Raw genomic sequence first — 13,520 nt, 5'->3', positions numbered from 1 at the left:
CTACTTATACCATTTTTTTCATCTTTCATTATTGAAAGGAAAGCGTGAGGAAGCTTCCTCGGTTTTCCTTTTGACCATAAAAAAAACATCTTTTCAGACCCCCACACGGTTTTGTTCTTACCCATTTTAATGGGTTCATGAAAAGACAACGAGCCTGGTCCCACTGCTCTTTATAGGATTGTCTGATTCTACTTGGTCCGAACTTAGATGGGCTACCAAAAGTTTGCAAAATTTTTATTTTATTTTATTATCTTTCATTATTGAAAGGAAAGCACGAGGTCAGACCTTTTATTTATATATATATATATATATATATATATATATATATATATATATATATATATATATATATATATATAAAGTATTTTTTAGCTATTCCGACACAGTAAATGTGTTGCGCATACTCGATGAGTGATCTTATTATTAAAAAAAAACTTTCTGAATCATACCAATATCCGTATAAACATTAAACTTTGCATTTTCATGATTTAAAAGCTGATGGGACTGGCGATACCCGAGGCAAAGTGCACAAAAAAAGAAAAAAAAAAGTGACAAGAGCAAACTTTATGGTAGTATCCGCTCTACCCCGTGATCAAAAATCCAAATGCAACTTCACATATTTGATGGGCTACAAAAAGTTTTTAATAGTTGCTTGCTGCCCATCTAAAAATCTCATTTAGCGATGTCAGTTGGTCCGATTTAGGCATTACCGAATCTGATGAAAAATAAATAAATAAAACTGAATCCGGATCCTACTAGCCTAAAACATGATATTTACATTTAATCGGATTCAGATTTTTAGTAGGATTTTAGATTTGAATTTCAATGCAAAATCTACACAGAATCCGAATATGATTTTTAATCGATTTGGATTTAGGTATCACTGAATCTGACTTAATTGGATCTGACCTTATTGGATTAAGAATCGGATGAAAAAAGATGAAAATGAATCCGGATCCGACTAGCCTAAATCACCATAGTTACACTTAATCGTTTTCTGATTTCACTAGGATTTAGATTTGGATTTCAATGCAAACTCGAATCTGATTTTTTAATAGGATCTGGATTTGGCTACCAAAACTGACTTATCGGATTAGAATTCGGGTTAATCCGACCTGTTGACATCCCTGCCAATCTCATCCACTCTTTTGAATTAGTTGCAAAGATTTTGTATGACTGGAAGCACAAGGAAGCTTTCCTGGTCATTCTTTTACTTGTTTTCTCTTGCTTTGCTCTACCAGTATGTCAGACCCAACTCAATGAGTATGGCCCCCACCCTGACCTACCTGGTGGAAGTGGAAGCGGAAGTGGAAGTGGAAGTGGAAGTGGGTTGCATCCACGGTGACAAAAGCATAGAATGGGATAATAACGCCCAGACTTTTTCTTTGTGAGAAATTGAACTTTTTATTTTTCACATTTTTCATTCACCAATAAAATTAATTAAAACAAATTTCTTGAAAATAGTTTCTGCCAATTTTTGCCTTTCTATTGGGATAAGGTAAAGATTGCTTTTTATGTAATTGTTTGAACGAAAAATAAAGATATTTGTCACATGTATCCGACTCAGGGGTTAAATGTAATTGCTGCAACTTCAACTTAAATAGGATGGGTACGGAGAGGATATTGGCTTGACAGATCAACAAGGTTACCCTGAATATAAAATTATACCAGTTTTGAAGGTTCTCTACTGTTACTCGAGTGAATAGGACTTTCAACAACCGGTTCATGTTAAAGTACGCAAAAAAAAAAAGTAGAGAGAGAAAAAAACAAAAGTATATGTAACATGGTTCGATCAATGCGACCTACATTCATGGTGTACGTTGGATTTTTATTTGTTCTCTCACATATAATAAGTTCATTTTAATAAAATAAAAGATATTTTGGGTCTAGTAATGATCAAGTATTGCAGGGCACCTACCAAGCTTTTGCACATAGTGGGATCATGAAATCGTTCATAGAGATTAGATTGGCATTTTTGGGCTATAGAATTAGCGATGACCTTACAGTCTTGCAATTGTCCCCGTTCCAATAGATTCTTGGTGTATTTTTCTTGACACAAGAACATTCTTTGGTTATTGTATTCAACCTCAATACCGCAAAAAAATAAAGACGAGCCAAATCCTTAATAGGAAACTCTTGTCCAATTTTTTCAATAAACCTTTTCGTGAGTTCGATATTGTTCTTCATCAAAATCGTATCATCAATATAAATGAGTAAAATAAAAGTTTCACATGTCTTGTGACTAATAAATATAAAAGGATCAACAGTGCTACAAAGAAATCCTAAATTTACAAGAAAAACACTTAGTATATGAAACTAGGTCATTGAGGCTTGTTTAAGTCTACAGTGGGCCTTTTTAACTTGAAACATACTCAGGATTCTTAACATCTTTGTATTGAAGAGGCTCTTTCATGAGAACGTTCACTTTCAAAATATAGTGAAGAAAAACATTTTTAAACGTCTAGTTGAGGAATGCCATAGTAGCAACAGCAAGGATAGTTATAATACTTTTGGGTCATATAACAGGTGAGAAAGTCTCATAAAAATCAATGTCCTTAATTTGAGTAAAACCACCAGCAAGGAGTCTCTTTTTAATTTGATCAAGAGTCCCATTAGGTTTTAGCTTGATTTTGTATATCTATTTCCAGCTGATAACATTATCATTGGTTTTTTTTGGAATAAGATCCCAAATTTCATTGGTAAGAAAAACGTGCATCTCCTCATCCATGGTTTTCTTCCACCCCGGAGGAGAGAGAACAACATTAATAATGTGAGGTTCCTTATGAACGTTTTTAAAAAAATTACTTGCGGTTAAGTTCAAAAATGTCATGCATAGACTTAGCGAGAACACAACTTTCATTGTTAGGGGTGTGCTCCTGGTCATATTCTTCTTGAGAGAACAACATTTCATTGATGTTGGTGCTGAATCCAGATTGAACATCAACCTTTTATTGAGAGACCAATAGTTCATTATTGTTGGTGCTGAAACAAAATTCATGTGGAGATTGCAACATCTCACCCTCCTGTCGAGACTATAATGTCTCACCTGATTCTTGTGGAATAGATTGATCTTCATTCTGATGGTGATTTACACGTTAAAAAAACTGACACTGATGTATATCATGCAAAGTTCGGAATCTGTTATGAAAAGTGGGTTCATGATGGACAGGGTTTTCATGAAAAATGACTTCAAACACAATATGAGATCTATTATCACCGTTGTTATTTTCTATGTATTAGGACTTATGGGATTGTGATTGTGAATCAGACATCTGTTAACAATTTCTGCAAGTGTTTCTAGGTAAGATTCAGGACGGATCTTCTTTTAAAGAGGGTAGAATTATAAAAAAAAAAACTTCGACTAAAACGACAGAGGGGATAAACTTAAAAAAAAAGGGTGGCTTCCTATTTGGGAACCACTTCTGCGATAAATCGAAGGGGTGAGGATAAATCTCACGCCCCAAAATCCATGGGAGGGGTAAGGCTTATCCTTACCCTACATGAGGTCTATAAAATCCCTCATGCAACCTCCTTCATCGCATATCAAATGAGCGATAGAGGGAGAAAAAAAGAGAACGACAAAGAGAGTGAGGAGAAAAAAAAAGGAGCCTATCAAAATCTGGCTGTCGACAATGAGGTAAAACCCTCCACCTTGTTCATCTTCTTCCTCTTTATTATATATATATATATATATATAGAGAGAGAGAGAGAGAGAGAGAGAGAGAGAGAGGGTCTGCTGGGTCACGCTGATGGCTGACCCCTCTACCGCAGAGAAACGGGAGAGAGGGTCGGCTCAGAGGTCGACCCTCTTTGCAGACGAAAGGGGCTTTTCCCCTTTTCATTTCTGCTTTTTGGGCTTTTTAAGACCCAGTTGGTTTGGGCGTGACCCAGACCGAGCCCGCTTTAAAAAAAAATTTGTTGTGATTCAAGACAGAGTCGATCTAGGTCGCACCCAGACCGAGATAGACCCAGAAAAGAAAAGAAAAATGGTTGTGATTCAAGACCGAGTTGATTTGGGTGTGACTCAGACTGAACCAGGACGACACCCAGACTGAGACAAATAAAAAAAAGGGTTTTCGATTGAACTGGTTTAGGTGGAGTCGGTTCAAACCAAACCGATTTAGATCAACCCGGGTCAGACTAAACCGGTTCAGTCTGACTGGGTCTCGGTTCTTTGTTTGGATCCAATTTGATATGGATTTGGACTAACTGTTCTAGATCTGATTTGATCAATCTTGAATCCATATCAAAACTGGGTCTAGATCGAGTCAGATTGTTCTGGACCCAGTCAGATAGTTCTAGATCCAAATGAGTAATGGATTTGGATCAAGTTAGACATTATTGGATCTAGATTATAAATAGATCTGGATTGGATGATGAGTTATTCTAGAATTGTACAAAAATTTGAAATAACCAAAATACCCTTATGGGTACCCGAGATCTATTTTGGTAAAATGAACATATTTTTGCACTCCAAACTCAGAATTGAGTGAGGTCTGATGTGTTGGACTCGTATCATAGAAAAGAATCTATTGGTGCATTGGTTTTAGTTAAATTAGTGATACAAAAATTAAGGTTTCACGAGTCAATTCAGGAGGGTATTATGGTAATTTCTATTATAATATAAGAGGTTATGTGAATTAATATGAAAATGTCTATGTAATAACCAGATCCTACTGCCAGTGCATCTTAAGACTAGAATGCAATTAAAGCACGTGTTTTGTATTTGAGGTAAGAGATATTATAAGTAATTTTAATTATAAATAAATATTTTTACGTTGCATGTTATTGCAATGTTGTAAATTAATTAGCATGATAACTTTCGAATGAGAATATGATATGCATAAAATTACTATGATTGACATTATGAGTTGATTATATATATATATATATATATATATATATATATATATATATATATATATATATATATATATATATATATATATATATATATATATATATATATATATATATATATATATATATATATATATGTTAATTGGGATATACACGTTAGTTGTAGTATTTCATGCATATTAGAAAGGAATTTTGTTTGTGATATCATGTCTGTGTGATTACTAATAACATGCATTGTGATGATATTATGTTTAGATTGGATTCTCATTTATTCTATTCATGTTCTATGAATGATTATATTGAGATCAACATGCATAACTCCTTAAATTTTGAAAGTGGCGACCTTTGGCATGGGCTACTTGGTTCGCAGCCAAAGTGCAATCACCATAAAGATTTGGACGTCAATGATTTAACGATATAGAGACATTATATTATTGCATGCTTAGTATGAAATGAGTATCAATCTCATTGTCATCATGAGATTAAAGAGTAAAATTCGTCGTGATCGGTTTATGATATCACTTGTAAGAGAATGAGTGAATTACGAGTTTGAGAATGTAGTTCAATTTATTGAAGTTAGTTATGACTTAGGATTACACTCACAAAGTGTTTGAGACTCTAGAGAACCATGAATGATTGATAATGATCATGGTTAGGATGTAGCATGAACTATGGTTAGGAGAACCTGACCTCCCAGCTAGCTATCGGTGGGGTCCTCTTTTTTGTTTCACTGCAGTGCCTGGTGGTCAAGAAACCCCTAGAAGTGTATGGTTAAATGCCTGACCAACATATAGAATTGAAGTCTTCTACGAGATTGCTATGCTCATAGACGACTATGATCGGTATAGTCGACTGAGTGATAGTCTGTGGTGATCACGTGTTTGAGAGAGTTAATGAGGGTAATTAAAATATATAAATGTCTGTGGTATATCGAATACTAAACTAAATCTAGGGGCTTAGAGCCCATTACAATTATAAGTTTAAATATTTATTTGCTTATACTTATTTCTTATTGGGTTGTAGACACATCCTCATGTTTGATTGCAACTGTAAGTTCAAGGCTTACTAGCACAGGCAAAAATTGATCAACTTCGTCTTCCAAAGAATATTTCATAGCTTTTACTTTTATGTCATTGAACAATAATGTAATTGCTATTTTTTTTGTTATAAATGATAACATTGTGAAAAAAAATGAGTTATTGTAAATAAAAAAAATATCCATGTTTTTCTCTATGTGAACTTTGTGCTCTTTCTCTATGAGAAGTAATACAAATCCAACTCGAACTCTTGATGTCCTAAATCGAGGTGTTAGACTAACAAAAGTAATAATTTCACTTTGAGTCTTTTTTGTTCTCAACCTGCCAAGCCTCTCACCATCCCTTTTAGTTGAGAGAAAACACAAGGAGAAAGCCTCTGATCACCGTGATATCTTGACCAACTTAGATACTTTTAATTTTTACCCTTGCTGTTATTTTTTTATTGGACCACCTCAACTTATACCATGATTGAAAGGAAAGCCCGAGGAAGCTTCCCTCGGTTTCCCTTCCACCTGTTTGCGTTTGCTTTCAAACTAGAAGAAAACGTCTTTCCAGACCCCCCACACAGTTTTGTTCTTAACATTTTTAACGCAGCGACGAAAAAAAGACAATGAGCCTGGACCCACCGCTGCTTATAGGATTCAGGTAGGGTGTTTTTTATGATGGGTCAGATTAGACCAGGGCCCGAAACCAAATAGAAATACCATCTTGAAAGTTGAAATGGAATGAATATGCTAAATTGAACTGATTCAAATAGAAATCAGTTGCACGAGAGGCTCCTCTTAGGGGTCTTATGTTTTCAATTCACTTCTTTCTCATGCATTGCCTTTGCATGCACGGCAGTACTTAGGCTGTCATCTGGTGAGATTGGTTGGACCAGGATCAAGTCTGAACCTAGATCCAATTGTGGTTCAGGTCTATACTCAAGCAACCTTGGCCAAGACTTGTTTAGTATTGTTGAGAAAATAATTATGACCCTATTCATCCCGCAATAAACCTTATATTTGAACAAGACAAAACTGAAATGGATGGATCTTAATTAAGTTTCACTTCAGATTCAGGTATTGTTTTTTTTTATGATGGGTCCGATTAGAAGTACACCCTAGCGTTGTTGTTGTGACATTAGTGATGCAGGGGACCAAGAGGCTTTGGTCCCTTATGTAAAAAGAGTAGTCGTTGTCTAAGATCCACTCAAGTAAAGGGCGTCCATGTTCAACAATCTTGGATGGTCACTTGACTTTGAGGACCACTCTTCAAAAACTCGTTCCAAGTGTATTGGGTTCAGAGTAAAAAAAAAAATGACTTGTACAAAAAGAGGAGGAACAAGGAGGATATCCAGCCTTTAGATAATGTGATGGACAGAGGTTGCCTATCAAACTTGTAGTTTTACCACTGTGAAAATGAGTTTTCTTTATTGGACCACCTCAGCTTATACAGTTTTTTTTTTATTATATTTCATTATTGAAAGGAAAGAGCGAGGAAGCTTCCCTGGGTCTTGTTTTCTCTTGCTTCGCTTTCTTATGACGTCAGGCTTGAAGAAAACGTCTTTCCAGACCCCCACACGGTCCTTTTCCTTACCCATTTTTGTTTTACAACGAAGCTAATGCAGCCATGAAAAGTGAAGGAGACTGGCCCCCACCACTGCTGCTACTTAGAAGTGAGAGTGGGTTGTGTCCACGACGGTGACAAAAAGGAAAAAGCAACACCAATTTTTTTCTTTTCTCGTGAGAAATCGAGTTCTTTATTTTTCTCACCTTTCATCCCCAAACAAAACCAACTACCAATAAAAATTAATTTATATGAAAAAATAAATTTCATAAAAATAGTTTCTGCCAATATTTGCCTTTCTATTGGTAACGTAAAGTTCACATTTTCCTTTTCTTAAAGAAAAAAACATGGTATTTGTCACGCTGGTTGTATTCAAGTCTGGTGAAATTGAGACCAGCGTGCCTGAATCTAATGCTCCAAAATGAAATGAAAAAAAATGCTCCAAGTTCAAAATTTACCTATTCCAGTTTCTTGTTTGCAATGAGAGTATCCTCAATTTCACCAACCTAGACACTTTTACTTTTTGAGTGTGTCCTCAGTGAGACCCCCACACGGTTTTGTTGTTAACATTTTTAATGCAGCCATTAAAAGGCAATGAGCCTGGACCCACCGCTGCTTATAGGATTCAGGTATGGGTTTTTTTTATTGTGGGTCAGATTAGACTCGGGTCCCAAACCAATATTATCATGGCAAATCAGGTTTGAGTCTGGTTCTACTTGTGTAACATAGATGGGCAACCAAAAGTTGGACAGAAAAGAAAATTATCATAGTTGCTTGCTGCCACATGTATATTTGTCCCATCTAAAAATCTCATTTAGGGATGTCAACGGGTCAGATTTAGGCATTACTGAATCCCACTTAATTGGATCTAATTTAATTGGATTAAAAAGATAAAACTGAATCTGGATCCTACTAGCCTAAAACAAGATATATACATTTAATCGGATTCAGATTTTAGTAGGATTTAGATTTGGATTTCAATCCAAAATCTGTACCTAATCTGAATCTGATTTTTAATCGGATCTGGATTTAGGTATTACTGAATCTGACTTAATTGGATCTGACCGATTTATTAGATTAGGAATAGGATGAAAAAAGATAAAACTGAATCTGGAGCCGACTAGCCTAAAAGACGATATTTACACTTAATTGGTTTCAGATTTTACTAGGATTTAGTTTTTGGAGAAGATGGGCACAAAAATCTTTGATCCCTCTATGTGCTTCAACAGTTCATTGATTCTTTGGTCCTTTGACAAGTCCTCACTGTCTATGAATGCTTTTATGCCATGCAGTTGCAGTCGTTGGTAGAGATGGGCCTTGGGGGTGTCCTTCCCTGAAAAACTTAAGAACACATCAAACTCAAACCCACCATGCTTTGATAGCATCATTGATGGGTCTGCTGCCTTTTCCTCCATGCACTTCCTCTTCTTGGATACAGAGAAATTGAGTTCTTTATTTTTCTCACCTTTCATCCCCAAACAAAATCAACTAACAATAAAAACTAATTTATATGAAAAAATAAATTTCATAAAAATAGTTTCTGCCAATATTTGCCTTTCTATTGGTAACGTAAAGTTCACATTTTCCTTTTCTGAAAGAAAAAACATGGTATTCGTCACGCTGGTTGTATTCAAGTCTGGTGTTACACCAGCTTGCCTGAATCTAATGCTCCAAAATGAAAAAAAAAATGCTCCAAGTTCAAATTTTACCTATTCCAGTTTCTTGTTTGCAATGAGATTCTTCTCAATTTGTTGGTGGGATAGAAGGTATTTGCCAACCAAGTTAAGGTTTCGTTTGGAAAGTGACCATCGAAGGTCGCCAGAATGGTAAGTGTGAAATCCCTCCCACTTGCGAAGCTGTTTGGAAGCAAGGAAAAATAGAAAAAAGTAGGAATATTGCTGGTTTCAATTCCTCATTTTAACTACCACCAGGGTGAGGTGGTAATTACCAAATGCTACACCAGTGATCACATAAGTGGCCTTTTGGTGATGGGCTACCGAAAGTTTGCAAAAAAGTTGTCAGTATCATCTTGTATATTCTGTCCTATTTAAAAATCTCATTTAGGGATGTCAACGGTCAGATCTGACTTAATTAGATCTGATCTAATTGGATTCAGAATCTGATGAAAAAAAGATAAAACTGAATCCCGATCCTACCTGCCTAAAACATGATATTTACATTTAATCGGTTTCAGATTTTAGTTAGATTTAGAGTTGGATTTCAATGCAAAATCTATACCGAATCCCAATCTGATTTTTAATCAGATCTGGATTTAGGTATTACCAAATCTGTCTTAATTGGATCTGACCTGATTGGATTTGGAATCGGATGCCAAAAAGATAAAATTGAATCTGGATCTGACTAGCATATTTACACTTAATGCAAAATCGAATCTGATTTTTGATAGGATCTGGATTTGGCTACCAAATCTAACTTATCAGAATCAAATTCGGGTCAGACATCGGGTTAATCCGACCCGTTGACATCCCTAATGTCATTCACTCTTTGGAATTAGTTGTAATGGCATGTAGAGGCTTTGAGCTTTGGTTGGACAATTTCATTGTTGAAAAGCAAAGCACAAGGAAGCTTTCCTTCTCTTTCTTGCACTTGTTTTCTCTTGCTTGCAGACCCGTGGAATACGCGTTTGCAGCTTGCACATTACTTTGGCCCATCGCTCTTTTGCCAATGCTGGTACCAAAAGTCAATGAGCATGAGGCCCACCACCACCTACCAAATTGAAGTGGAAGTGGGTTGCATCCACGGTGACAAAAGCTTAGAATGGAATAATAACGCCAATATTTTTTAACTTTTTATTTTTATCATGTTTCATGCACCAATAAAATTAATTAAAAATTTTTTTTGATAAATAAATTTCTTTAAAATAGTTTCTGCCAATTTTTGCCTTTCTATTGGGATAAGGTAAAGATTGCTTTTTTGTAATTTTTTGAACGAAAAATGAAGATATTTGTCACATACACCAACTCTGGGTTAGACCCCCATGCTTAAATCTAACACTTCAAAAGAAGTGCTGCAACTTCAAATTTACCTATTCCAGTTCCGCAGTTTGCAAGACATTGTTCTCAATTTTTTGAGAGGTATTTGCGAACCAACTTAAAGTTCACTCCTTTTCTTGTAAGCATCAAGGCCCCCTACTATAAATGCAGCATAATGAGACTGATTGTGCTAGCTGGTGCATAAACACCCATCCCAAATTCAGTGTTTTTTATTTTTTATTTTTTGAGGCAGAGAGTATAAAAGGATTTTATTGATAGCTAGGAAGAATTAAGCACACTGAAAAAGGTGGGTGAAGAGAAATCACCCAAAAGAAAAAGGAAAATGACTCAACTTTAGTGCTTTAATCCACAATGGGGTAACACGATACAAGAAAATTGGTGGCAGAAAAGATTGATTAAAATTTCATCAAATTGAGTGCATACATTTCTGTTACTTTTAATGGAAAAGTTTACACTTATTTTGGAGGTTTTACAGATATAACTTATGGACAAAAAAGCTAATAAACAGAAGTAACAATTGCTCTATGGGTCTTTTTTGTTCTCAACCTGCCCAGTCTACTCCAACATCCACCATTCCTTGTAGTTGAGATGAAATACAAGGAGAAAGCCTCTCACCATCATATCTTCACCAACCCAGAGACTTTTATTTTTTCTGCTGTTTTTTTATGACATATATATATATATATATATATATATATATTTATCTTTCATTATTGAAAGGAAAGCGCGAGGAAGCTTCCCTCGGTTTCCCTTTTGACTGTTTTTTTTTTGCTTTGTATTTTTGACAGAAGAAAACTTCTTTCCAGATCCCACACGGTTTCGTTCTTATCCAATTTTAATGCAGCCATGATTAGACAACGAGCCTGGTCCCATCGCCTAGCTTTGTTGTTGTGATAATAGTGATGCAGGGGGGGCAAGGGGGCTTTAGTCCCTTATGTAAAATAGTAGTCCAACATCTACTATTCCTTGTAGTTGAGAGGAAACATCTACCAAGGAGAAAGACTCACGATGATATGTTGACCAACCTAGAGACTTTTACTTTTTTTCCTTAAGACATGTGCTGATCTAAGTGGGTCTGCACCTGATCTAAATTGGATTTGACACGATCGAGAAAGTCTGAGACAATCCCAAAAACTGGCACCAATTTAAGTGGGTTTGGACTTGAGCCAGACTTGGATTCTACCCGATCCAAATCTAGATCTTGTAGATCAGATCCAGTCTCAACGACTGACACCAATTTATGTGGGTCTAGACCCGTTCTAGATCTAGGCCTAGGTCCAAATATGATCCATTTGCCAAGATAACACTAGTCATGGAGATTGGCACCCATCTCTTGGATCTTATCCGGATTCAGATCTAGACACAACCTAGATCCGACTCGACCAAAGCATATCAGCGCTAGTCTGTAAAACTGGGGCCAGTTTGTGTAAGTAGCGCCAATCCTGATCAGCGCCAGTGCACTCATCTAGGGACGATCTTGGACGGGAATTCGGAGGGAAGCCAAGAGTTTGAAATTGTGAGAAATTAAACTTTTTATTTTTCTCATTTTGTATTCACCAATAAAATTAATTAAAATAAATTTCTTGAAAATAGTTTCTGCCAATTTTTGTCTTTCTATTGGGATAAGGTAAAGATAGCTTTTTTTGTAATTGTTTGAACGAAAAATAAAGATATTTGTCACATGTATCGAACTCAGGGGTTAGACCCGCATGATTAAATGTAATTGCTGCAACTTCAACTTAAAGTTCAGTCCTTTTCTTGTAAGCATCTAGGCCCTTTACTATAAATGATCAATGGGCCTGATTGTACTAGCGGGTTGGTCCGCTGGGGTTTAAACACCCATCTCAAATTCAGTATTTTTTATTTTTTTTGTCTTTTGAGGCAGAGTATAAAAAGATTTTATTAATAGCTAAGAATAATTAAGCACACCGAAAAAGGTGGGTGAGGAGAAATCACCCAAAAGAAAAAGAAAAATGACTCAACTTCACAATTAATATATTAGAATCCCAAGCACCCAACATCAATAATTGAAAATTATATAGTTGAGTTCAAAAAACAAATATGAATTTGCATACTTAAGTTTAAATTTAACTTCAAAAATCAAATTTAAATTAAAGTGTAACTTAGATATTTCAAATCAAATTAAAATTTGAAATGAGGAGATCAACTTTTCTTAGAAAAATTAGAATTTTTATGCCCAAAATAATAATCGTGTTGTGGTGGCCTGTCTAGGGGATGAGGGTGTGGCCATTTCAATGGCCGTGCTCCTCTCCCTAGTTCCTCAGGCAAGTCATCAAATGACTCGAGTGCAGTCAGTTCTTAGATCATGTCTGTTTTGTGATAAGGTCGGTCATACGGCCAAAACATGTCAGCAAATCAATTGGGAGTTCCAATCTGGTCCTCCTTATGCTTATCATGCATCTTTGGTGGTGATGGGAGATGATTCATATGGTACCCCCTTCAGGTAACTCACACCACATTTTACCGTACTTGAATGCTTTACTGATTCACTCGGGCTATCAGGGAAGTGATTCAGTGAAAATCAACCGTGAAAAAAGTTTAAAAATCTCTTATATGGGCAACTCTACTTTTCATTCACCCAACCAAATTACCAGACTCATTAAGAGTACCAAGGTCCACGTCTGATCTCTACGTAGAGCATTCATCTCCTCTGCATAGTTAGAACCGACTTTGGTTCCTGATGAACTTTACCATCTTGAGAGCTTGTGATCATAGGATGGGTACGGAGACGATATTGGCTTGACAGATCAACAAGGTTTCCCTGAATAAAAACTATACCAGTTTTTAAACATTCATTTAAGGATGGCTCATGGACAAGTGAAGGCTCTCTAATGTTACACAACCGTTCAGGTTAAAGTAAAAAAAAAAAATAGTACACAAAGATAAAAAAAAACAGAAGTATATGTAACATGGTTCGGTCAATGTGACCAACATTCATGGTGTACGTTGGTTTTTTTCTTTTGTTCTCTCACGTACAGGCTGAATAAGTTCAATTTAGCAAGATGAGAATCAAAAGATTTACAAGGGGAGGAGGATGATA

The sequence above is a fragment of the Nuphar pumila genome, chromosome 7, assembly GCF_984573655.1.
Source record: "Nuphar pumila chromosome 7, dmNupPumi1.hap1.1, whole genome shotgun sequence".
Taxonomy (NCBI): domain Eukaryota; kingdom Viridiplantae; phylum Streptophyta; class Magnoliopsida; order Nymphaeales; family Nymphaeaceae; genus Nuphar; species Nuphar pumila.
This window is presented reverse-complemented; position numbering follows the sequence as displayed.